This window comes from Macrosteles quadrilineatus, unplaced genomic scaffold, assembly GCF_028750875.1.
Source record: "Macrosteles quadrilineatus isolate MER2022 unplaced genomic scaffold, UCM_ALF_1.0 Scaffold_3__2_contigs__length_128488019, whole genome shotgun sequence".
NCBI classification, from domain to species: domain Eukaryota; kingdom Metazoa; phylum Arthropoda; class Insecta; order Hemiptera; family Cicadellidae; genus Macrosteles; species Macrosteles quadrilineatus.
Genome location: NW_026542596.1, coordinates 45,422,836 through 45,450,124, shown reverse-complemented (window position 1 = coordinate 45,450,124; position 27,289 = coordinate 45,422,836). Strand labels below are relative to the sequence as shown.

Below are 27,289 nucleotides of genomic sequence, written 5' to 3'. Positions count from 1 at the left end.
GGGCGACCCACATAACGACAACGACAACGACGTTATTTAGCTGGCCCGTCTCTGTACCCATGTAGCTGTAATGTGCAACGTCGAGATTTAATTTAGACTTTCGTGTTCACCTTAAGGTAAACAGATTTTTATATACTGTTTGCTAGTAGTGTAATCTGCAAGACAAAATGTAACCCTACTTCAGCTCTTGTACTATTACGTCATCTCATCATACTAAATTTAAATTGTCATTGCTAAAAGAAAGATACTGCGGCAATTTACATTTGAACAGAGAGTTTTATTTGCAAACATACTCATTTTGAGTTATTGAGTTATAATCTTTTTTATATTTTGTGTTCTATGAAATACAGTTTGACTTGGAGTTTTAGTTCTGTGGTGGTGAGTTACAAGTGCATGGGAAATTCGGTAGAAATAAACTGTCTGTAAAAATAGCATTTAAAATACCATTTCTTCATTTATTATACTTTTATATGAGATAAAATATTTTAGCTGTACACCCACGCTTACAGAAGCCTAACCCTCTTTTAAAAATTTAAGTATTAATGGTCGCCGGTTCGATCCTGAGAAGTCAGTAGCTTTTTGATGGTTTAATTAAAACTAGACACAACTGTCTCTGATCATTGGGCTTTAAATAAATGATCCTGTTATGAAACAGCTTATCCTAGTCAGTAACAAAGCTATACAGATCATCTCACAACATCCTTCACTCATACTTGGGTTACACACCTAGGTGGCGTCCCCATATCTCTTAATGATAATGGTAATACACTTTAAAGATTAAACTCTAGTTGGACAAAGTCCTTGATATACAAAGCAGGGCTTGTGTGCAAGAGTTTCTTTGCTCTACTTATATTTTGAACCAATAGCTGTTGGTTTTGTCCCCACAAATCACAACGGCTGGGATTTATGACATAGCAATACGTCGCTACACAGGCGAGTCAAATTCCTCAAACGTTATTTTTCCAAACGATAAAGTTTGCCTTGGAATATTTTTTTAAGCGTCACATAAAAGGAGTCTTTTAGCTTACAGTTATATTTTATAGATTTTATAATAACAGTCTACAACCAAACCCTGTTCACTTTAAACATAATCAAAATCAGAGGGCATTTCGTAATTCACTGGAAATACTACATTACGTTCAGCGTTTTACATGAATTAGTTAGAAAAAAGGTAAACACATAAAGGATATCTTTCGTAAGATCCAACGTTTCAAAATGCATAACACGTATGAAACAAACATTTCATTGATTGTACATTATAAATGTCTTTAGAAAAAAAAAACTATTTCAACAAATTCAAGAATATAGTATATTAGTCAATAATTCATGAAAAATACACACTTCAATCACTATTTTTATACATACTTATAATATAGCCTCCTAAAATACAAGGCGGTAGAATTGGTGTGTGGCAACGTCGCACCAGCCAGCCTATTGCAATGTTAATAAAAGTAACAATAAAAATGTAAACATAATCATTACGCAGAGGCTCCTTTATGGATTAGTGCAACAGCTGTTTTGGTAGGCCGGAGCTGCAGCGTTGTCATTTTCATCTCGCCACGGCCTTGTATTAGAAAAGGCCATTGTAAAGATAATCACATATTTAGTTTAGAGGATAAAAAAAATAATATAAACTGGTAAAATTTCTTCCAAACACAGTTACTGAGAAAAATACTAACGAAAACAATCAATCACTGTTTGGGTGGTCCGGGGACTGAGATTTGTAGGCGAGGTAGTTTATGACAAAGTTGACTGTTTAAAAATGCGCCAATTGTAAAGTACAATGTCGGCCTCTCCTGCTGCGAGGTAACAGGGCCAAGTTCCTACAACCTCGGTGGGTGGTCCACCAAGAAACACCGCAGTGACAACAACCACCCTTTACTGTGAAATGAAGTTGAAATTATATTTAAATAAATGCCTTTGAAAGACATAAGACAATCCATTCGTTTTTGACGTTTTGGTAAGTTTTAGAATAAAAATATACATAGTGAATTGAGTTACTTAAAGAGTACGCTGATACAAATTACTGATTTCTGTTGAATGGGGCAGCATTTTGAGCTATTCAACCTGAGTGTAAGCTCATCGAAATGTAATACATACTACTCTACAGTTATACAAGTTTTAGCCTGTTAAAACAAAAAACTTTCAACAAAAAGATAACAAAATAATCTACCGACAGTGATGGTTCTAAATACTCTCTTTCTGTTCCCTTCTAAATCATGCTTAGAGAAAACGTGTTAATACTATATATTATTTCATGTGACTTATATCTTAATAGAGTGACGTACTATAGTTTAATTTAAATCCATAAAAAAGATTATTTTCATGGTATCAAAACATATTCACGGGACCAAGAATACATTTCACTCTTATATTCAAAGATAATATTGATTCTTCAGATCCCTACGATGTAAGGGAGGAAATGTAAGTGGGGTGAATAAAACCGAATATACCTCAGGGTCTACTTATTGTAATGCGACGGACAGGACAGTGGTGAGAAGGGTCTTCGATAACAACATCTATCATCCAAACAAATTGTTGTACGAAAACACTTCACTTTTACATTTTCCCCCAGTACATAGTAGCCTACATAGAGAAAACTTGTTTTCCTCAAAATTTTAGAGTTTAAGTAGGAAATATCTGACTTTTGGGCCCCCTTGAAACCAAAGTGGGTTTCAAAGTAATGTCCGTGGTAGAGAGCTACACAGACAACTCATGTAGTCCAATTTTTATGAAATTTGGCATGTGAGTACTAATCCATGGTACATCTAGGTTTTTTCCATTTTTTGAAATATTTGTTTTGGATTTTCACAAAAACAGCAAAAAAAGTATGTTATAGTCATTTTACCTCTAAACAAAATGGTACGACTCCCAATTACAGCATTATGCATTCTGACAAAAAATATCATAATTTACCACTTGCCAATAATAACTAATAGACTAAGGGGTTTTCACACGCTAGTGGATGAAAGTATGTGTCAAATTGTTGTTACCGTTTATTTACTTATTCTTAGATCCTATACGTCACACCCTAAAACTTTTGATATTTTTAACTAAAAAAGTACTACATACAAAAAATGTTTATGGGTGTTTTTAGGGTTTTTGGTTGTTATAACTCAGATCAATAAATATAGATACTGTACGTGATATAAAATTACACAGTTTTCTGAGAATATCAAGATGTGAAAAAAATTAACACAATACTATTTATGCTTTTATACAAGTCATACTGCATTGAATCGGCAATAAAGATAAATTAATGAAAGTTGTATAAATCCTTAATTTTACTTATGTTTAGCAAACTAATGCATTTACAGTATTTTAGAGAACAAATTAAATAAACTTTAAAAATTTTTACGTAAACATTTTATCAGAAGACATCACATTTATCACATTTTTTACAAGAGGATATTTCGGTTTAGAATCGATAGCAGTTAATTCATCCCCAAAGCTGTTAGTAATGATGTTAACTTTTTTTAGATCTACGAATAAACCAAACTAAAAATCCGATTGTTTGTGAATTAGCTTTGTGAGTAAAGGGCCATGTACGCTATTAGTTGAAACCATTGACTTTATGGTTGAAACTAATTAGTGGAAACCGTAGCGAGCCTCATACACTAACTTCACCGGAGTTGGCCTGAGTTTGTAACATTATCGGGATTATTTAATTAATGTAGGGCCGGTCCTAATCAGCTGTATGTGCTCTGATAATCAACCCGACGCTTTAATCAAGTATAGTACAATGCATTTGTATCAGACTAATGTATTCGGCTTTCGGCTTTTATATATAACATGGTTGGTAAATTTAATTGGCAATGATGATTTTTGAATATAGAGTACGTATAGAATAAGATTAAATTTTGATATTCATGCCCTTGTCTCTATTTTTTTAATATTCTAATATCATAAATAATGTATACAAACAATTAATGTGTAAAAAATAATGCAGTTGAAAATTATACTCGTGTTACTATATTGAAAAACACAGGTGTGTTAACAGATTTTCGTGCGTGTTGTAGTCATTACTACTGGGATTTTTATGTTTCCTTTATAATGTTTTATGTGACGTTAGAACTAGCCAGATTAAAGTAATATAATAGTTTGAATAACCATTTACAGCCAACTATTTGCAGTTGAACGAGAACAATTAATTAAGGACGATTGGCGTTCGCTCTAATCGTGAAAATTCTGATTACAAAAAAATTCTAATTTTTTTCGTTTATGATATGATTAATTATTTTGTTTATTACGTTTACCTACTAGTATAATTCCATAACTGTACATTAGCAATAATCTAATCATCTAGTCTAGCCAAATATTAGCTATTGAGTGTGAACAATTAATTAAGGATGTTTGGCGTGCGCTCTAATCGTGAAAATTCTGTGTTCACAACAACAAAAATGTTCATATTTTTTTGTTTATGATACGACTGTTTATTTAGTTTGCTAAGTTTACCTACTAGTATAATTCCATAACTGTACATCAGCAATAATCTAATCATCTAGTCTAGTGTATTCACTGTGCAAGAATCAATTTACGTCCAGACGGAAAAATATATTGAATGTCTTAAGTTAAACAAAAATGGAAAAAGTTGTGAGTAATAAAGAAGTAATGATTAATTTTAACCTGTTTCCGAAGTATTTTACAATTTTATTTTGAAAGCAATTTAATGAATAATCACTCTTAAAAAGCATATAAGTATATCTAAGAAAATAACCTAAATAGAAAAGGGATTAAGAAAAGGAAATAATCTACTGAAATCTTACGCAGATTTTCATTGTAGTCTCCCTCATTTCACCACAGCCCAGTCATTAACCCAGAGAAGCCCAATCCCTTTGTACGGGCCATTAAATGCAGGAATGTCCCTATTTGCATAATGCTGCCTCTCCAATTAATCTTGAGGCTAATAGTTACTTCTTTGCTTGGATAACAATTGAGTTGAGTTGTTTGTCATAAATCATTGTAACGATTAGCATGAAGTCACTATAGATCAATTTAGCTAAGTATCATAGTGGGAGTATTCGGCTAGTTATAAAAGATAGCCGGTTCAACCCTGTAAAATCAGAAGATTTTTAAAGATTTGAAACTCACTTATTAGCTGACGTGAATCATTGGGCTTTTACTTAACTAGCTGTTACCCACGGGCTTCACCCCGTTTGACTTCATAATTAATAAAACTATTCATTGGTTGTTATGCTTAAACAATTTTTTAACATATACCTAGGGAAGTTCCCTTTAGAAAGAAATTACGATCTTAAAGAGCAATTTATAATAAATATGGTTCTAGAATTTAGTTCTACGTTTTCATTTCAGTAGTTGACTTACAGTGTTGTTTTGGTAACACATATGTATAAAGGATATTGGTAAAACACGGAACATAGCTGACACATTTATTTAACAACTCTATCTCATATTTGATACATGTTTGATGTATCAAAATTCTTTGATTTAAATTTTGAATGTATTTTGCACATTGTTTTAGATTGATCTAATCCATCTACTAATGTCGATTATAAAACATTGGTTAACGGTTCTTCTTTTTTTATTTATTTTAAAAGTTAGTTACTCTTTATAGTTTATAAATATAATTGCATTACTATAATAAACAAATATGATCTTACTAATATTATAAATGTGAAAGTTTGTGTGTTTGTTTGTTTGTTTGTTTGAAGTTCAATCACGCATCAATTACTGGACGGATTTGGCTGAAATTTGGCATGATGATAGCTCACATTCCCGATTAACATATAGGCATATTCTTATCTCAAAAATCCTTTCGGGCTCCGCCCCAGTGTCTCTGGAGTTTCCCATGTTAACCTTATGAGTACTCATATTTAAATGGAATTGAAGAATTTAGTCAGCTGTTGCAACTAAAAAGGTTGGTTCTATGGTATGTAAAAGCATGAAAAGTTATAAGATTTACCAACAGGGTGCAGCACTATTATTATTTTTCGTTTATGAAAACAGCTAATTTGAATTAAGCAGCAAAAAAAAACTGTGATAGGTACGCAATGAGAACCGTCTGTACTAAGCATTTTATACTTATATGCCAATCCCGTACGAAGGACGGGTACTCTGCTAGTAAAAGAATACATGTCAGTTTGTTTGAAATATAATAATTTATCTGCCAAAATGTGCTATTGAGAAAAAAAATTGGATGATTGATGTTAGAATATTATCGATAAAAGGCCTTTCTCCTTCCGTCCGTCGCATAAGTACACCCCGGAGGTATATACACAACTTTTACATTTCCCAACCTCACAACCTAGGGATCTGAGACAATTCCATACAAGATAAGTGGAGCTGGTAAACATACAGACTGTCCCAAAAGTCCCGGACCGGTTTAATATTTTCTAAACGACAACAGATAAATCAATAAGATTTGGTACATCAAATACACACCTAAAAATCTACTTTTTTAAGGAAATATCAATTTTCTGTCACATCTTGGGGACGTCCCGCAAGGAGTCAGAAGGAAATCTTAAATAGAAGCATAGGTTGACATGTACATCAAATTAAAGGCCTTTACTAGCAGAATATAATGCTGCAAATTTGAACTCAAACGGACAACCAAGTCAAAAATAACAGTGGTTCAAAGATTCATTTAATTTGCATTTGGGGGCACAGCCCTAGGAATCGGAAAAAATTGTTAACGTAAGCATAGGTTGATATGCACATCAAATTGAAGGTCTTTACTAGTAGATTACAATGCCGTAAATTCAAGCTCAAAAGAACGCCTGAGTAAAAATTGGCAGTCGTTCAAAGATTCAAAATGGCAGGTTTTAGAAATCTTTGAACGGCCGCCATTTTGTAACGGGTGATCCTTTTGAGGCGCGGTTTCCGGCATTGAACTCTGCTACCCAAGCCCTTTAAACTGATATGCATATTGACCTATGCTCCTATTTAAGATTTCCTTCTGACTCCTTGTAGGACGTCCCCTTGATATGACAGAAAACTGATAGTTCCTTAAAAAAGTAGATTTTTAAGTGTGGTGTTGATGTGCAAAATCTTATTGATTTATCTGTTGTCGTTTAGAAAATATTAAACCGGTCCGGGACTTTTGGGACAGTCTGTATAGTAACCATAGAAGAGTGGTGAATATATTGAATCGATGAGCGTTTGAGTGATTGGTTTCACCATTTTAATCAATTATATCTGTAATTCATTAATCAAAGTTATTTAATAAACCGATGAAGACTCGTGTACCTTGTAAGAGTTTAATTATTGGGTAAATTTATAACAGTAGAGTAACAATAACTTTATACTTAAACGATTACTACCAAATAAAAATTATGATTGCTAGTTTTACTTTTTTAGTTACAAGCATAAGTTTTTTTTTTCAATTAAATTCATCCCCTCTGTCAAACATTTTGTTGGCAAATATAAATAGTGGTTGAAGTCAAAAGGTGGTGTTCAAATTGAAAAAGAGAAGTGAAGGAAATTGAGAGTGATATTAAAACATTTCTGCAGAGTCGCGGGGGCGGCCATGTCAACGGTTCATGTATCAAAAGTTGTTTGCACACTCTTGTTTATTTTTGTCGAATCGCAACCCAGGACAAAAGAGGGAGGAACCGGTACATATTTCATTTTACACTTTCCATCTGATAAACACGGATGTATGTTTCGCAGTAAGTTTTACGTATTGTTATGTTTTGTCATGTTGTTTTAAGACAATATCAGTGTAAAAAATAAAATACACATACAACTTGAAAGAGTTATACTGTAAATACAATTTTTAGTTGGTGTTTATGTAAAGTTAATGTCAAAACAACTAACCTAATAAAAAACAACAACAACTTATAATAAAAAACAAAAGTACTGGTATCCAAAAATACTTAAAACCATTGACTAAATAACTACAATCATTTGTACTATTATCTAATAAACATAAAAGGAATTTTTTATGTAGATGTACTACACCTCTAATAAAATAATCTAATGTTCATCCTTACTAAAAATGTCAAGCGTTAAAAGTTGTCCCGCTAAAAAAGTGATTCCATCTTACTTACAGTAAGTATTTTCTATCTTCAAGGGAAAGAATTGAATAAAGCCTACATACTCAGAGATAGGGATGTTGCGATACCACTGTCTTTCCGATATTTGGTATCGATACCGTATCGCAAAAAAGTATCGATACCGGCTCAGTATCGGAACTAAAGTATCGATACCGTTAGTATCGTATCCATTCGATACCAGTGACGTCATATTGTGATTCACTGATCTTCGATTAAAGTTCACTCGATCCAGTACAGTGCAGCCAATATAGGATTCGAATTCAAGCTGCTAAAAACTACCTAAATATGTAAAACATTGATAAAATTAACCAAACATAGCCAACCATTGTTTTCAATTTTACCTTCAAGTATAAGTTCAAGTAGGCCTAAGCTTACCTTAAGTTCTAGGCCTATATAATTTATCTTTTCAATAGACAATATTATTAAATTACCAACGTAACACATTCGTGTTTACCATCAGCATAAAAAAAAGTTTTTTAGTTAAATAACTTTAAGTGCGGTGCCATCTTTTTAGTTTATTTGATGTTAAATAGTCCATGGTTTCATTTTATTTGCCTAACACAACGTTGCTAACGTTGACTTTAAACAAAAATAACTCTACAACTAAACCCTTAAGTTGTATCATTGACTAAATATACGTCTGTAGGTATATATAGTCAAAGTCAATGGTTTTACTTATAGTTATGTAAAGTTCTATGGAAAGTGAATCATAATTTACTCAAACCACATATCAGACAAGCTAGATAAAAAAAATATTTAATTGGGTTAAAGTTTTTTTTTGTCACTTTTGCTCCAGCCTTGGAAAATAACCGCTCAGAAGGCACGAGCGTGGCCATTTTACTCAGATTTGTCAGAAATTACCTTCCGATACTTACAATACGATACTGGCCTCTTGGTATCGATACCAAGTAAATATCGGAACAACCGATACCGATACGATACCAGCAGTATCGCAATAAAAGTATCGATACCTACTGGTATCGATAGTATCGCAACATCCCTACTCAGAGAGCGCGGTTGGAGTATTGTTGTATGTAAGGATATTACTTCAGGCTGGAATCTTTCCGCAATCTTCTTTCGTGGCAGGCCCTGTATTGTAGCCTCTCTTTCGTTATTTATATATTTTTTTAAAGTGTAAGATTAACCATTATTTTAAAACGTTTTCCCGATAGTTTTACTATGTTTAATATAATGTCTTTATCTGCATGTTTTACCATACATTGATTTCCTTTCGTGCTTGAAAACGTTTTGTAACCAAACGAACACTAGAAAGATGTGCATGATGTTTCATGAGTTAATTTCTATATTTCCAGATTGCGCTGTGACAACATTTAAGGTGTAGTTGTACATTTTTCTTACTAGATTGATATTACACCTTAGACTTTAGTCCAACTAACTAAAAACGTATTTTTATGTTGAATCTAATCTAGTCAATTGAAAATTACTATTAAATAATTAAAGATAAATATTAGCTGAGAATATATAGGGACTACGTTTTCATAATCGTTTACGTATCTGCATACTCTTATGATGAAAATCGGTTAAAAATACCTTCAATTCGTAATACGCAATGATTTTTAATGGTAGTGTAAGGGGTGTTGTGTGTAAAAGTTGTTGTTCCTTGGAATTGTTTTGCACAAAGCTTACACAACTGTTTCTATAATTTTATAAAAAGTAACTGCTCCTTATAAAACATACATATTGGATATAATACGTTCCTAATAGTTGTCTCGCTTCTGCCGGCTTCCAGCTGATTTGCTGTCAAAGCCCTTAGTAATCCGTGTGCTAGGGAGATTCGCGATATATTACTGACAGCTGTGAAACTAGGGCGGATTTTTCATTGTTGTCCACGCAACCATTGTACCATTGTGCCATTATACCAGCCCCCGCCCTGTGCCAAATATCCGCCCTTGAAAGAGCTGAATTCTGGGGAATTTGTCAATTGTAAAATGAGTCATGCATGGCTTATAGGTCTAAAACCCGGTGATTAAGGAGGGATGAAATTAAAGGTTGTGTATGTGGATTTTGTAACAGCAAATAACAGAAGAATGTGACGTTTTAATTGTGTTGTTATAGTATTTTAAACTACAAAATGGTGAATGTTAAATAACTAATATTTGTAATATAGCTCAGTACATAATACATAATGCATAAAGACTAAGAGTAAAAAAAACTACAAGACAAGATTGAAACCACGCGCTTTCCCAGCCTGAAATTTGTGTTCCATGTTTAATACCAAGCTTAATGAAACCTTTGAAACCATTGTCTGGGTATTTTTAACAAATTATACAAATAGTTTTTGGGCCTGGAGTGTTGAATATAACAATTTGTGTGTCAATATAAACACTTCTAATTATACGGACGGATAATTGTTCAAATACCTTGATAAAGTAATCCTTGATTGTTGATTTGGTTTCGGTTCTTAGTATGAACAATCTTCAGATTGAGGTTTATAGGTTGGAAAAAAACTCAATAGGTCACAGTTCAGAGAAATCAAACTGACTTGATACCGGTCGCGTCGCTCATGGTAATGTTTTTCGTCTCAGTTTTATTGATATTATATGTATCTTCTTTTTTGGAAAGATGTATGGACTACTCGCGAGCTCGTTCCTATCTAAGTTTGTTGTCTAACTTTAAATTAAGAGTTAATTTTTTGACTCAGTTTAAGCTTGTATGTGGTTGAACCGTAATCGAAACTAGTTGCCACTACAGCTTCCTAGGATTATTAAATGCAGGTATTATTAATCACTCTACGTAAAGGTAAAACAGTGATCCAGAGATTGGGATTTTTTAATTAACTGAAAAATATATTATCTACATGTAGATAATGCAATCCATTTTTATCTCCAGCCTTAACAATCTAGGACTTTAATCTCTAAGATATTTCTTCAGCTTTGGCCTATAACCCAGATTTTCTAGATATTTTCTAGCTTTGGTGGGATTTAAACCCGGGACCTTGGTTATTTCAGTTCTGTGCTATACCACTAGACACACTTGCTTCCGTAATAATATACCCTAATTTAAATCCCATACGTTTTTGAGATTTTACATGTAAATCCCCACCTCCTCTGCTGTGTTTCTTCGTCACCCGCGGTCGACAGGTGGTAGGCCTAGGTGGAGGGTGCGACCACCTGGTAGGGTAGGTGGCCAGGTGGCTGTCACATCACTCATACTACGTGTAGGGTACGTGCTCAAGATTGATGTATAGGGAGTGTGGAGTGTGGTCGGGCACACTACAAGTGTGGCTTATGGACTCAAGCGTGCTTAGCCCTTAGCCGTTACCCCAACCCCTTACAATGAGTGTTGACGCAATAACCTCTATAATCTGTATGATGGAACCTGTCTTCTGAACCTTCGTCTACCAGGGACAATCCCTGGCCTTACACCTTTGGTTAGTCCTAAGGTAGACATCCAGGGTTAACCATCACAGGACAGGTTCAGGGTCAGGCTCAGGTAGATATGTTCCATCATACAGACCAACCTGTACTATGACCAGTGATGTTAGTCGTGCCTTTCAAATGTCCTTAAATTTTGTTGTTGGTCTTTTCCTTTTATGTTCCAACTTCATTTTTGGACACTGGGCTCTAGCCCGGTTTTGCACATTTCTTCAGTCTAGTCCTAGAGGATCGCGGTATTATCACTTGGATATAACTCATTTGTGATGGGTGGGATTTGAACCGAGGACCTCGGGGACCGAAGTTCCGTACTTTATTTCTAGACCAGCTAACTCCCATACTTTTTTTTGTTAGCACGGATGACTTTGATTTCCTAACACACTACGTAGTGTTGTTCAAAGGTTTATTGCGGACGGTGGTACGAAATCCGACGGAATACCCTCTGTAGTGTATTCCAACTAAGGTTGGGCGTTTGTGTATTGTTAGTTGTAATGTGATAGTTAAGTTTTTTTCACCTGAGGACGGGATCAGATTACAGGTCCCGAAACGTTGTGTATTGTTTTTACCATCGTGATGGAAAATGTTCGCAATAAACCTTTGAACAAAATTAACTCACCATTGCCAACAATGAACTTCAAACACTACGTAGGTTCTTGTACTTCGTAATTAGGGGACGAAAATTCATTAGCTCTAAAGTTAAAGTTAATGATGAAGGCACTTAAATAAGATCATGTATGAACTAAATATAATGTAAAACTAAGGCCATTTATGTATTCACGTCAATGTATGGTGCACGTTCAACAAGATTTAAAATGTATGGTGTAAGACACTGACTCCTAAAATATTCTCTAAGCAGTGCTAAAGTTTATCGTTACTTAATCGAAAGCAAAGACTTTAGTCCTTGTTCAACCACTTTACACAGTTACTTCTGGAGTTCAATAATCTGTTCTTAGTACAATATTTCTTTGATCGGTCGGAAATACATTTTCTTACTTACGTAAACCTTGTGTACTATTCTGGTGTTTGTCTTTGGTCCGTGGTGTTGATCCGTGGTGTTCTTAAAAAACCTCAAATGTTATGTGTGGCTCTTTTTTTGCGAGCATTTTAAAGCAAGATGCGTTTTGTCTATAATGTCACTTCGTATTCGATAGCATCTAAAAGTAGGCAATGACAATTAAACAAAGTGAAATACTGTATAATAATTTGTTATGAGTGTCGGTGAGAAAACTGTTGAAGAATAGTAATTCTTAGAGAATCGTACAAATAAAACAGGTATGATTTTGTGTGAAGTCGAGATAAATCAGTTGTGTCGTAATTGACCAATAAAGCGGCCAATGAAGGTGTTATGGCCAATGCCCCGGGAGATAGCGATCTGGCCAGGAACAAATTGATTGTAGCCGCGATACGGTCGTAGTTGTAATTATGTAAATCGCAAACAGATCTGGCCATTAGACTATCTAGGGACGTGATAGCAGTGTTCGGGCTTCCCCAGGGCAGCAGGCTTGGGCCGCCCTCTTCATTCATGCAATAATGTTCTGGAGGAGCGGCAGGTGAAAGCGATATGCGCAAGGGTTATTTTTGGTCATTCAAAGACATATAGAATAGTTTTCTTATGTTCTTATTCATGATTCGGATGGAGAATTAGGTTAATCAAGAGGTAATGGAACTATATCAAACTTAACATGGATTTGGTGAATCAAACCAAACATGGAATGAGGTGGGCAATGTAATACGTGGAGAGAACATTTTATAATCAAGAAACTCTACAGGATAACCCAGCAGAAAAAAGGATAATGAGAAGACCAAGGAGGACGTACCAACACTTCAAAAGTGCGATGATAAACTTGGAATTACACTCTAAACAGCAGAGGACAAGACAAAAGAAACATTGTTGGTGATTTTAAAATAAAAAGCCCTCTTAGGTTTTAATCTTTACAAGAAAACGTAAGGTAAGTCCGTCATGCATAGGCCTATGGTATAATTTACATTTACCTTTATTTTCCTTGCATGTGCTTATAAATCACCTAGGTTCAAAGATAGGGGTGCCTAAGAATGCCAAAGAGAACCTGTAGTGAAGCTATTTTTAAGTTGATACTCTGCACGGATATTGATTCTCTTATCCGATAATTTTGATAGAAACTGGTACAATAAAAAAAGTTTTTATGGTAAAAACACAATTGCTTGGTGAATATTTTATTTAGCTTATACTGTAATTGTTGAAAAAGAAATATGTACTAAACACCCCTCAACAACCCTAATATCGCTAATCCTGTATTAAACTTAAAAAATTTAACATCTCTTTATAGTTCTACCAACGGTAATAATTTTCAGGTCCTGTAAATCTGTCTGGATGAGTTAATCTCTGCAGGCAGGATGACACCACGGGCAAAGATAAGGTATCAGTGTCACTGACAAGGTCAAATGTCAGCACGACTCAACTTCACAACAATACAGATATTGTGCAATAGTTAGGGTTGTTGCAAAAAAATCAGCTGACAAAAATATGGTGCAGAATATTACAAAGATTGGTAATTTAAGCTTTTTCTTACCAAAACGATATGGCTGAGTACATAGGTAATTTCATTTCATACGAAAAATTATCATACTTACTCTGCTTCGTCTAGAAATTGAAAGCATGTAGAAACTCGTTATTCAAAATTATGTGCTGCACTGGTCAGCCTATTTTTTTATTCTCCCCCATAAATCGTGGAATGGTTCACGGTATTAAACACACGGCATTAATTTTTTTGTTTTTTTATGATGTTTATGACGTTGAAAAAAACATGTTTTTAAACATATACACAAGGCATCACACTGATTAACACAATCTGCATTCCTATTCACCTTAAAGTACTAAAAAATATAATCAAGTATTAAGTATTAGTTATCTTAAAAATAAAAATTGCCATATTGGGAAAGTGTTTTTAAAAAAAGGTTTTATCTTATATTTTAAGAAATATATATAAATAAAGAAAATGAGGCTACAATACAGGGCAGTTAAGTTAAGCCTGCCACGAAAGAAGATTGCGGAAAGATTCCAGCCTGAAGTAATATCCTTACATACAACAATACTCAAACCGCGCTCTCTGAGTATGTAGGCTTTATTCAATTCGTTTCCTTACAGATAGAAAATACTTACTGTAAGTAAGGTGGAATCACTTCTTAGTAGTGAAAATGTTGAACACCCAACTTTTTAGTGAGGATGAGATTTAGATCACTTTATTGGAGGTGTACATAAAAAGATCATCCTTTAATGAAGGACATAAAAATAGTAAATGAAATAAGAATCCCATAATTTATTCATCCCGATAATTAACGCCTAGTTCTTTTATTAATTTTTCCCGTCATTTTATCGTAGTTTAACCCTACGAGATACGTAATGTTTTATAAATTTCATTAGATAAATGAATATGAACTTCAAATACAAAAAACACCGTATATCTATAATATTTTCTGAATCAAGCTGCACACACCCCTATTTATAGATGTTGAGGTTGCTAAATAAGTATTAATGTGTTCAATACCCCCCCCCCCCCCCCCCTATCTACAATGAATATTCTTCTAACGTTAACATGGGAGGTAAAGTCAACCGTTTTAAGCTGTTAAAATATTTTCTTACAAATTGGGACCGAATGAATGCAAATAAACTATTTGATCATATAGTATTCTAGAAACCGTATGACAAAAAAATCAATAGCGATTCTAAAGAAATAAACATTTATTTTTTTTCTATTTATTTTAATTCACAAAGATAGGCAAGGCAGAATTAGTTGTTATTTCAGAGGTAGGCCTACAGAATGAATAAGGTACCTAAGTTAAATTGATAAGTTTTAACTGATTACCTACATTATATACGTTTCTATGAACATTTCAAATTAAATGTATCCTATTATATTATTGATATTTGCATATATTTTCACAACCTAAAATCCCCCAAAAACGATAGCTATGGTATAATATACTATATATATTATGTTTATGTAAAACCTTCAGTGGACATTCGACAATTAAAGCGATGATGGGATGATGGGAGTGAATGGGAGAGTACGGGTAAATCAATTACGGACTAGGCAGAGGCAGGCTTACCCGTGGGACTGGCCACTTTAATGGACGCATCCTTCCATAGCGTTTGTTACCAGCCTACAATACGGGGACATGTTTATTTAAATCCGAGTGCATTTAAAATTTAAAACATTTCACACTAATTCGCTTGTATTAGGGATTTTATCATACAGTAGGACTAGGGCCACATTGTTAGTTAGAAATATAGCATCCCTTTATTTTGCCGTTGTAGTTTACGTTGTTGTTTTTTGCAGTTACGTGCTAGCAATGCCTGTGCGGAAATACTCTATAGTTGCAAATATAATAAATAACTGCATAATTCTTCTATCACATGCAAATTTAGGCCCACAACGTGAGTTATACTCCTGATTTTTTTTTTGTTTCGGTAATTTTCTTTTTTGAGAATTATCGTAAGTCAAACAATCATTCAAATGAGTCCATATCGTATTGAAAATTAGAAGATGTTATTAATTAGAAGTTGTGTTAACTATGAGCTAAAAACTGTATAATTTTACTGTTAACGCAATCAAAAATAGAATTTTTACTCACAGTTTTCATAAAGTATAAAAGTTGTACTTACTACTATGCCGCAATCACCACCTTACCTGAAAAAAGTACAGAATTTAAATACTTGTTTTATAGAAACTACTTCATGTCTTTTTCAAAATATAAAACTTTGATCCATTGGTTTGCAGCTTCCAAGTACGGAAAGTAAATACAAATACGTATAACAAACAGAAAGCATGTATTTACACTTTAATGTTTCAGCAAGACGCTAAATATACATAGATGAAAGTGGTGATCGATTTCGATTTGACACTCTAATAAGCAGACCTAAAAGGCGAATGAATAGAATCTCTATAGTCTATAGTTCTTCTTGGTTTCGAATCTTCCAGATTGGTTCAGGCTGTTGATATTGCTAACAATAAGTAAACATAGACACAAAATACACCATTCACTCCTAATGAAATACAGAATTTATTGTATTTTAATGAATAGAACACACGGAGCATATATTCTGTACCAAACTGTAGGGGCCGGATTTAGAAGACTACTCATCGGACAAACTCGCGACCTTGAAGGTCACGGTCCTGAGTTAGTCATAAGGATCTGGCGGTGTGTCAAACGCCGCTCCGCCTCCTGCGATCAGCTGATTGCCCTAAAAATCAGCTGATTGTCCTCAACGGCCTTAACTTCACACGGATTCGCAAAACAAATTAATAATTTAAAGATATTATATAGTCGGATGTACAATTTAAATTAAATATGTTACAAAACTGACAATGTTTATTTATTTATTTGTAAACTAAATCTCAATTTTTACAATAAGAATACATGATTTCTCTGTGACAACTACATGGGTTGAGGACATAAGCAGTGAAAAAACTATGTAAGAAACAAGAGTAACATTAACAAGATACAGGAAAGAAAACGAAATAATGAATTTCTTTAAATAACTAGCAGAATAAATAACAGTACAATAGCCTTTAATTAAAAAGAATGAATATCAAGACAAAATGTCAATGTGACATTAATTGATACAAGGAAGTAATGTTGATGAAAATCAGATAAAATTGAGGAACGACTAATTAAAGTTGTACTGTTGGGTCATGAATCAAATACTGTAGAAATTTTGAGGTAACAGCACAAACATTAGAAACTAATGTTTGCACGCAGGCAATACATAAAAAAATGTTATATGTAAAAAAAACTGTGGTATTTCTAACAATGTAGGCTAAGGTGCATGTTGACATAAATAGGCCTACATAGCTTAGGCTGGTTTAATATTAAGTAATTATACAAAAGTAATGTTTTTTATCCTTTATTTTCAGCCATTCAAGCTGATACAGGAAACATTTTCACAACTTAGAAAGAAATACGTATTTACGTGTATTGTATGCGGTTGAGCTTTTGAAAAAAGGCTAGGTCATTTTATCCTTTTCTATAGTTGATCTTGGATGTTTGGTATGAACATGCAGTACAGCAGTTATATGTTTAGGAATATAAAAGAAGCTCATCTGATGCCAACAATAGTTCGTAGCGGGCAACTACAATAGGGAATTATAATAGAATTTTATATGAGACAATTTATTTTTATGTTAGTTTCCTGAAACGGGTTGGCACTCAACTTTACGAAGATAACTCCAAAATATCATTGAGAAAATATGTTGGTGGCCAGGAGGATCAAAACTGATTTTATAGAAAGATTTTTGGGTTTGGGCAGTGATTGAGGTCTACAACATTCGTAGGGGGTTTCTCGTCCGTTAATTATATTCATAGGTATCTTACAAGTATGTTTAGCGGTAGGTGGAAATGTTGTAGTTTCTAGCAAGGTTCTTAGCTTATAATGAATCAAAATACGCACATTTATCAAACTCAATAAAAAAAATACCACGCTGCAGCAATCCTGCAGACTAAGCGAATTTCCATTTGCCTGATTTGATTTTAACTTACATCTATTTCAATATTATTATGTTTAATAAGTAACCTACCTAGGTTTACTACTGTAGGGAGGATACAAAGTGTGTCTTTTAGTAAAATATTAGGTTGAGCTTAATATAAAATTTATAAATTTGCCAAGTTTGATCAAAATACATAGGTACATAAATAAGCAAACCACAACAGTTTACTTATTCCCCATATGAATAACATGAAAATGTTAAACTTAAAATGTTTGAACTTTCTCCGTAACCAATAATTGTAAAAAAAACTTCAACATACTAAATTATTATGTTTACCCCATAAAACCCCGTTACCATGGTCCGACCAGGCTGGTTCACGGACTCATTCCAGTTTATCCCTCCCTACACCTCGAATTTCAAAAAAATTTCATCAAAATCGGACAAAGATTACTCAAGTTATTGCTTTGCCTCTGTGGACATCAAATTGTAAAAGTAAATCGGTACCGTGTCTAGGTCTTACCATGGCACCTACGGTAATAGCTTCCCTATAGTGTAATTCGCTAAAAAACATTCACTACCAAACATGGCTATGACCATTGGAACTCGTAAATTAATTACACTTTTATCGCAAACGCCACTGAATTGCCAGAAACGATATTAAACTCTGCCTGTTGACCCTTGGTAATAAATCAAACAATTCAATCACCAATGCATTGTAACTTATCTACCATTGTGAAGGTTGATCAAGGTCACGACCCTAATCAATGCAGTGACGTAGATCTCATTATGAATACAGCAGACCTTTAGGTTGATCGTTGAAACATGCGCGGTGACTGTCATTCTCTTGTAGTCTATAAGGTTCGAGTTTTATCGAGCCTTTCAGTATAGGTCAAGTTAGTAAATAACAAACAACATCATGATATTGCTCTTGACTAACATACAATGCACTATTAAAGCATTGCAAAGAGATCAAATTTAAATAGTACAATATACAGACTACAGAGTTGTATAAGTAAAACATGCAGTTCCCAAATATTGTTGGAATCTTTGATGTGAATTGTTGTTAAGATGATACTGTATTATTAAGAGGAGAAAAGGTTGAATAAATTATAGAAGAAAGGGCCTATCAGTGAACATTTCCTAAAATACATAATGGTCAAAAGGTTGAAGAGAAAAATAGTTAAGTCAAAGTGTTTCATTTGTCGGGTGAAAAATGAAAAGTTTTTGGTTATTGTAGTTATTTAGTAAAAAAAAAATCAATTGACAATTACAAAACTACAACAATATTTCATATATATGGTCCAATAAATAATGTTGTTATAGTCAAAAATATAAAGACCTATGACAGTAATTTATTTTTATCCTAACCTAATTATAGTGTCACTCATAGTCCTTTATTCGGATAGGGTTTTTATCAGAGAATATCGAAGGTACAAAAATGGCATGCTACGCTATTAATACAAATTGAGCTTATCAAAGATTGATTAAGTGTGAGCTATAAAAAATACACCAAACTTTAGGCTATGTATAATAAAAAAAATTACAAAACAGAACAAATAATGAACTCGATAGCCTTAAATATTCATCGTCTAGTAGTTTATCAATAAATTACGGAGCTTCAAATAAAATGCAAATCAATTTGAGATATAATAAGCAACATTTAAATCCGTTCGATACAGATGACGTCATTGATTAAACTTCTTACACGGTGGGAGTCCATAATCAATGATACAACGAGGCATTTCTGATGTGTGCTGGCCATCAGGAGCAGCACAGATTGGTATTTATGTGAACACATAACGGAAAATATAATCCTCATTATGAGAGTCAGTGAAGCAGAATAATGGAATGACGAGGTCGGTCTCGTAAACTGATCAGCTGATCGACTCTGTAATGTGGCGGGAAAATAGACAAAGGGAAGTAGGTGTGACCAAGACTTGTGTGTTCGTATTGGCGCGAAAGCGTGGGATGTACGCAATAATGATAAAGAGTTTGCGTTTGTGGAGTAAATATATTCACTGAATCTGTTTCTTAGGTAAACGAGTTGACTAAACATGGTCATATGAAAATGTTAAACATTGAAATTTAAAAGTATAATTCCAAGATACGGTACCTGAAAGCACAACAAATATTTACACCTATAGGCCCTACTGTTTACTTACAAGAAGGTAAATATATATAAAATATTGCAAGTGGTGATCGATTTCGATTGGAGTGTTATTTGACGTATCTTTTGTGCTTTCAGGAAAATTAATAACACGTACGATTCTGATCAAGAAGTTATTAAAGATACGGTAGCAATAGGACCAGATGCTTAGAAAGAAAGAATTCAACAGAAAATTTACGAAATCACCCTTTAATTTGGAATATTCAATTAGACAAAATATAAAGTTTTAAAATGTTAGTTAGGTATTTTTCATAAAGATTGATTTGGTCTGTGTATGTTTACTGGGGTATAAGTTTGTATTTTCAATAAGAACTTTATTTATCTATCGAAACGTAAGTAAAATAATGTTTGAGTTTAGATAAGAAAGCTTAGTTTATACTTACATTTTCGTTTTTGGACAAATACCTAATAGTTTTAAAATAATTTGATGAAATCTTTATTGTCTTGAAATATCTTACGAAATTCTAAATAATTAGTGTAGAACACACTATAATGACGAACATTGTTGATTTGCTTCAAACTATTTTTCTATTACTTGATAAAATAAAAAAAAAATAAAAAAACATAATTAAAAAAAAAACTCAACCTTAGTGTTTGCCGATAAAGGCCCTTTGACTGCTGAAACTTATTTCTACGTAATAGTTAAATATAAGATCAAAATGTATAAAAGTCAAACGAAATAATTTATTTTTTATTTTTGCATGATTAACTAATATTGAAAATGCAAATCAAATGTAATATTCAGTTACTGTGTTCAGATAAGCTTATATGCTTTGACCTCCGTCGGAAGCTATCAGCGAGCCGCTGCCATATGAGATCAACACAGTCTTTGTTTGGAAAACGTTTAAAGTCCTTGTGTAAGTAGCGATTGCCACGTTTAGACGATACATTATCAATGAGCGGTCTAAGTATTACAGTAGTGAATGGGTTCGGTTATGTTTGTAGAACTGATGATTTTTTAAATTGTGGCTGACGAGAATACTTACAGATATTTCAGCTGTTAAACAAATGCATAAGTTTATAATTTGTAATCAAATATGTGTTCTACAAGTTAATTAGACTAGTTAAAAAAATGTTATTTACCTTATCTTGAACATTTATTATAAATAGCAAACATTTGTATTATTTAATTATATTTGAAAGAGTTTTAATGTGTTGCAAAATCCTTTAGTTGTTTCCATTCAAAAGAAAAACTAATTAATGTTGTATACGTTAACGTGTTATCACTTTAAAACTATATACGATATCACAAGTTATAGGATCCCAATAGACTAATAGAGAATACAAAATAAAAACCGTTCTTAAAATGTAGAATGCCGAAAACATTCAAAGTTCATTCTTTACAACACCTATATGTGTATGTAGGCAATGGTTCTCTAACGGTCCTCTTGAAAGGTTTAAACTTTGTTTGAGTTTTCCACCAAGCTTAGAAATTAAAGGGACAAAACCCCCTTTTAATAATAAGTAATAATAATAATAGTAAATGTCAGCATAAAACGGCGAAGGAAAAACATTTTTAAAATTTTTATTTCTATAGGGCTTCTTACAATTAACACAGAATCTAGATAAAATTGCGATTATCTTGTTTAATGTTTAAATCTGTTCGTTTTACTGATTTGAATGGTTGACGCAGTCACATTATTATAAACCATGATAAACCATGGCATTTTACTGGAGAGGAACTTTTTGATTCAATTCCACTAGCATTCTACATACCACCGGTAAAACTTTTTATACGTAATTATTGGATATGTATAAGTTGCAGCATGACGTAGAGGACTCATTTGTCATACAACAGTCTGGATAAACTCCCAAAACCAATAATTAGGACGAACATCGGTGTGATAATCATCATGGCCGCAGGCAAGACCACACATGTGGCATCATCAACATAATGTAGCCACCGATACCCTATATCACTGGTGGGGCGACAACGGTGGAAAACATTGGAAGGAAATTCTTAAAACAGCTCACGAAAATAATACGTGTTTGCCTTCAAACGAGATGGTTGTCAGATATGTTCTAAACACCCTTCTTTTAAAGTATTGAATGTTTGATTCCAAGCGAGATTCATTCTGGATCCAGATACTCTCTTTAATTTAATATCAATTAATGAGTCCAACTAATGAATAGTCAGCGTTATATAGTAATAAAACCATGGTTTATACCGTTCCCTTACAAAAAAAAAAGAAACTCAATGTCAAAGAGAAACACAAAATAGACATAAACATCAAATACTGCACTATTTGGTCATTGCATGATCATAAATTATAATATCAAATAATTGTACTGTATAGCGATATGGAAATTAATTTTTGAATAACCAATTTTTAATAAAACCAGATGTAACGTTGGAAGGTGCCACCCTTTTGCATTATAAAGGCTAAAATTAGGTGGGATTTTCATAATTTCAACGAACATTAAAGAAAAAACGTAAAACAATAATTGGAAGCAAGAGGGTACACATTCTAACTTGACACCCAACCCAATACCACTTTTGAAGACGAAGAACGTAATCCCTTCCTACTGTCCAGGACACAGTTAAAGATGGAGTTTATGGACCCCGGAGACTGCGGAACGTGCCTGAGCTTCAAGCCTCTGTAGCATCAAGTGTCATAGACTCACGTATTATGACCACGCCGCGCCACTGCTACGTGTTCTGTCTTGCTGAACACCTTTAAATTATTTTAGAAATAAACCATGAAATAAAAATACCAAATGAGAATATCATTTGTTTTTACAGATTAACTTAACCTGGGAATGTGGTCAACATAAGGACTTTTTCGCACCATTGAAGTAATTTATTGACCGAGACATGGAATTAACACATGGATTTGAGTATATGCTAGGTTTCAATATCCATTACAGAGTCAATAGACACATTTATCTACCAAAGAATGTTCAGACAAAGACTTGCAGAGAACTTAAACGAACAGATACCTACCAAATTACAACAAACTTTAATATTTTCACAAGTCATTTACAAAATTGTATTGTTAAACCTAATAATAATTACCAACAAAGATTACAGACACATGACAAATATCTCCTGATTAAGAAAATGTTCAGGTAAAATTAGCAACTTTCAGCGTTTAACTAGCATAATATTAAACAGCAGCGTAAGAAGAGTTTCAAAAATAGTAAAGATATGATTTAACTATGGAAAGCGGTATCGAGGTAGGCTAAGGCAAGGCCGCACTAGATATACTGCTAGGTATATCTAGATATACTGCTAGGTATGCTAGGTATATACACTAGGTATATCTAGTGCGGCCTTGGCTAAGGCCGGGTCGGGACCCTCAAGCCATATATGAGTTCGGTTTTATTGGTTTCGGACTAGGCCTAGCATCCTAGGATGTAAAGGTGAGTTCAAAATGCTACTAAATTCCTTTTACGGATTAAAATGGATGGCGAAAACTATACTTTACATTATAATACCTATGTAGGTATAAACTAATTCAACTGTCGATGAAACGCTGAAAACGTTTAAGTACCCCCTGGTCGTTAATGAAACCTCATTATCATGAATAATGGAACTGTCTGACAATAAACATAACACAATGTCTGTTTAGTTCGTTCCCGAAATGTTTTAACATTAGCAATTCAAATGTTTTGCAATGGTGAATATTTTACAGGTTTAATTGTAATTAGCTGGAAAGAGAAACTAAACGGGCTGTTGTTAAATTATAAATACTGTTTAGGTTACTAGTATACGAATTGGTGTAAATGAGGAAATGTGGACAAGTAATCATTGTTTGAGATTAAAAACTCCTCAAATGTTTAGAATGGCACAATCGATTTACTATTCCACAGGTTAAACATCTTACTGCCAAAACCAATCCTTAGTACCTTGATCTTACTGAATATGGTTGTAAATTATTTTATATTTTACTTTTGTACTTGTTGTAATAAGTCTTGACAACTACTCATGCAATAAAAACGACAAAATAATTATTAATTTAAATAAAACTTTACGTTTGGTTATAGAATAAAGAAAATTAAGGAAACTCACACCGGCTAAAGCATATATGCCAAGCATTTATGTTTAAGAAAATACATTTGAATACATTAAATACATTAAACGCGTTTAATAGCTAAAGGGAAGTTTATTATATGTCTACACTTATTATATTAGGTAAAAAAGAAACAAAATACGTTTTACAAGAGCAATAAAATTATACACAATATTTGTGAAGAATAAAAACAGCATTTACATACTATTTTTTTTATTTTCAAAAGCTTGTTAATACTACAAAAACAAGTGTACGCGTTATTTTATGCTAATTATTATAATTATATTTATCTAAGAATGTTATCTTATGTATCGCAAAAAATCGAGGTAAACCATTCCTAGTGTCGCGTAACAACAGTCACGAACGATTTTACTTTCAACCTCGAAACACTTCTTTGCATAGTATTTTTCAAACAAGCAAAAGTGATAGCCTTGACTTTTTATGTACAGATAGCAATGAAAGGTGCGTTTTCCTTATCAGAATGTTTGCGACTTGTTATCTAAACAGCAACTGTATGCTGTTAGCAGCAAATGATCTTGGTCGCAATGACATTTACCTTCTGCTTCGCAAACACAATAAAGTATATAGCCTTGAAATTCAAATAGACCTACTATGTCAGATATGGATAATTTTCCTCTTCACAAACAAATGTGCTATCATTATGTTCAGTGTATGTAGCCTTTGCATAAGTTTCTTATACCTGAGGGCAATTTTAAGTATAAGAAAAATATTTTGTGTTTGTTTAACCTACAATCGTTCTTTGTAATATTTCTCTTTGAATATGTGGCACTTAATTAAACATAAACTCGCTCAGGAACATGAATAAGTTACAAGTGTGTCACCCTTATCAAGCATATAAATCTAGCAGTTTTGCATCAGGCTCATAAAGAAATAATAATAATAACAGTAACCATACCCCCTGAAGCAACAAACGATGAGCAAACGTAACACAAAACAAGTTTAAAAAATCCCTTACGATCCAAAAAACATCCAATGTACAGAAAACAATATTTCAAATAGCTTTTATTTGTAGACACTGATAAATATAAATAAGACTGTATTTGTAGTAAAACACACGAACATAATTTGGTACAGATGTAGACAAAAAACGCACGTGTAAATAACAAATTTATAAACGAATGTGTAAAAAAAAGTTTTCTTTTCAAAATAAAAAAAAAAATATACGTTTATGTTGCAAGGATTATTTTAAAGTTTATACCATAAAGTAATCCATTCAATATAATCAAAATCCCTGTTTGAAATGTCCGACAAATTTAAATAATCCTTTTCTACATCAAATGTATATTGCAGTATTACAAATACAAGGCGAGTATAGCATTTACCAAACCTGTTTTAATACTGAAAAGAAACGAGGTACAATGTTATATCTCTACAGCAGGGAAATTAAAACGCAATAGAGCAGAGTTAAATCAACAAAGGCGCTTGGTAGATAAGGCTCGGTTTCACAGTTAAACATACGACGAGACGTGAATGCAACAGGCAAAACATCGTTACCTCGGAGATACAGTTTACATTTCACTCTTACAGCCTCGTTCAATGACGTTTAATTTAAACGCAACCTTTGTTGTTGGTAGTTGTTGTTTTCCTTGTTGAAACAGTGTAAAAAGGTTGTTGTAATGATCGTGTACAGACTAATTCATTTACATAGTACGGTCTATTTTCTTTTTTCAATAACTTGATATTGAATTATACAATTTTACAAGTTAGTTTTTTTTCATATGCTACCTGGCCTGGAATGCATCGATACAATATTTTTATTCATTTTGAAACGTAAAAAAACCAATTTAAGATTCTCATAGAACTGATAAGTAGAAATAAAAAGACAATTTTTGATTCCCACCACGAATTATACTTTTGTGGGAGGGAATATGTTGCGAAAACGTGTTACCTTGAGGCACTTTTGCAAGTATGAAACAGAGAACTTTTGCAAGTATGAAACAGAGAACTTTTAACTACATTTAATTTTTATGAATGTATCGTAAAGTAATTTTTTTTATTTACAAAAAAGGTTTTGAAATAAATACGGAACGTAGTTTTATTAATAATTCAAATACAGAATAAACCAAAAGACTAGGTAGCTAGGGAATAATTCGTCTCTAAAGCATAATTGAAATAGAACTGGGATTTTTAATATGTTATGTATATTTAACTTTAATAAATCAATACTCTTTTGCATCTCATATCAAATATACACAAAATATAATTAGGCCCTAATGATTTTACTACGCCCACTTAAGAATCCGAAAACTAATTAATTAATTAAAATCAATGATTTATGTTACTAAAAACATTAACAGAACATTTTACCTTTGTACAACCATCAAAACAGTTCAAGAAGCATAAAAAACAAAATAAAATAGTGTTAACTTTTCATTACTATTACTGCTCTTTTATCATAGTTATCCGAATGCAGATTTCTAATGAACGATTTCGTTTCAGAATAATAAAGCATAATCAAATAGTGTGTAACTTCAGCTACGATTATGACTATTTCAGAACCCACTCCAAATCTTTCACCACTCGAGAAAACTGTGCTTATTACTGTTTCACTTCCAGTTTTGGTCTGATGACTTCAAAACAACTTGTTACCGAACTGTTCATCGAAATTGCGTTCCATGAAATAATTCAAACTTTTGTATTTTGGATCGATTGGTTACACAAATCTAAGCAAAATAAAAATTTTAGAATTTATATTTTATAAGTGATTATTAATCTGTAAATAGAGACTACGATTAAATGAAATACGAAAATTCCAGAATAATAATAACAAAATTCCTAAGCATATACACTTTAAGTGTATAGTCTATTACCTTACACAGTTACATAAAATAAATTAATAACAGTATTTTGAGGTTTGATGTATATAAAATTAATCGTTTAAGATTTCTATAGATCAAAAGGGATCATTACAAGTTTCTATATACATTCTGGAAAAGATTTTAAATTGGACAGACACATTCTAACGAAAATTTCCATTGTGACATTGAAAACTTAAATATCCATCATAAGAAATAATTTATACTCTAACTGATCTGGATCAAAATTATTGTGTAGTTTAAATTAGTTATTTTTTTGGTATAACCTCAAATTTGGTTTGTTATCCTTTGTGTTCAGCAGCTTGTTTGATGAAGCAAGAAAAGGACGTAATTTATTTATATAATAAATTATATTTATACGGTTTTACAGTTTGAGACGTGGGAGTAAAAAAAATCTT

The 27,289-nt window shown here is 32.8% G+C and overlaps 1 protein-coding gene across 1 annotated transcript in view; it reads right to left on the bottom strand.

Annotated features, from left to right (window-relative positions):
* The window catches only part of LOC128989690 (uncharacterized), a 206,983-nt gene that overhangs the window by 96,045 nt on the left and 83,649 nt on the right, over positions 1–27,289 (bottom strand). The window lies entirely within an intron of this gene.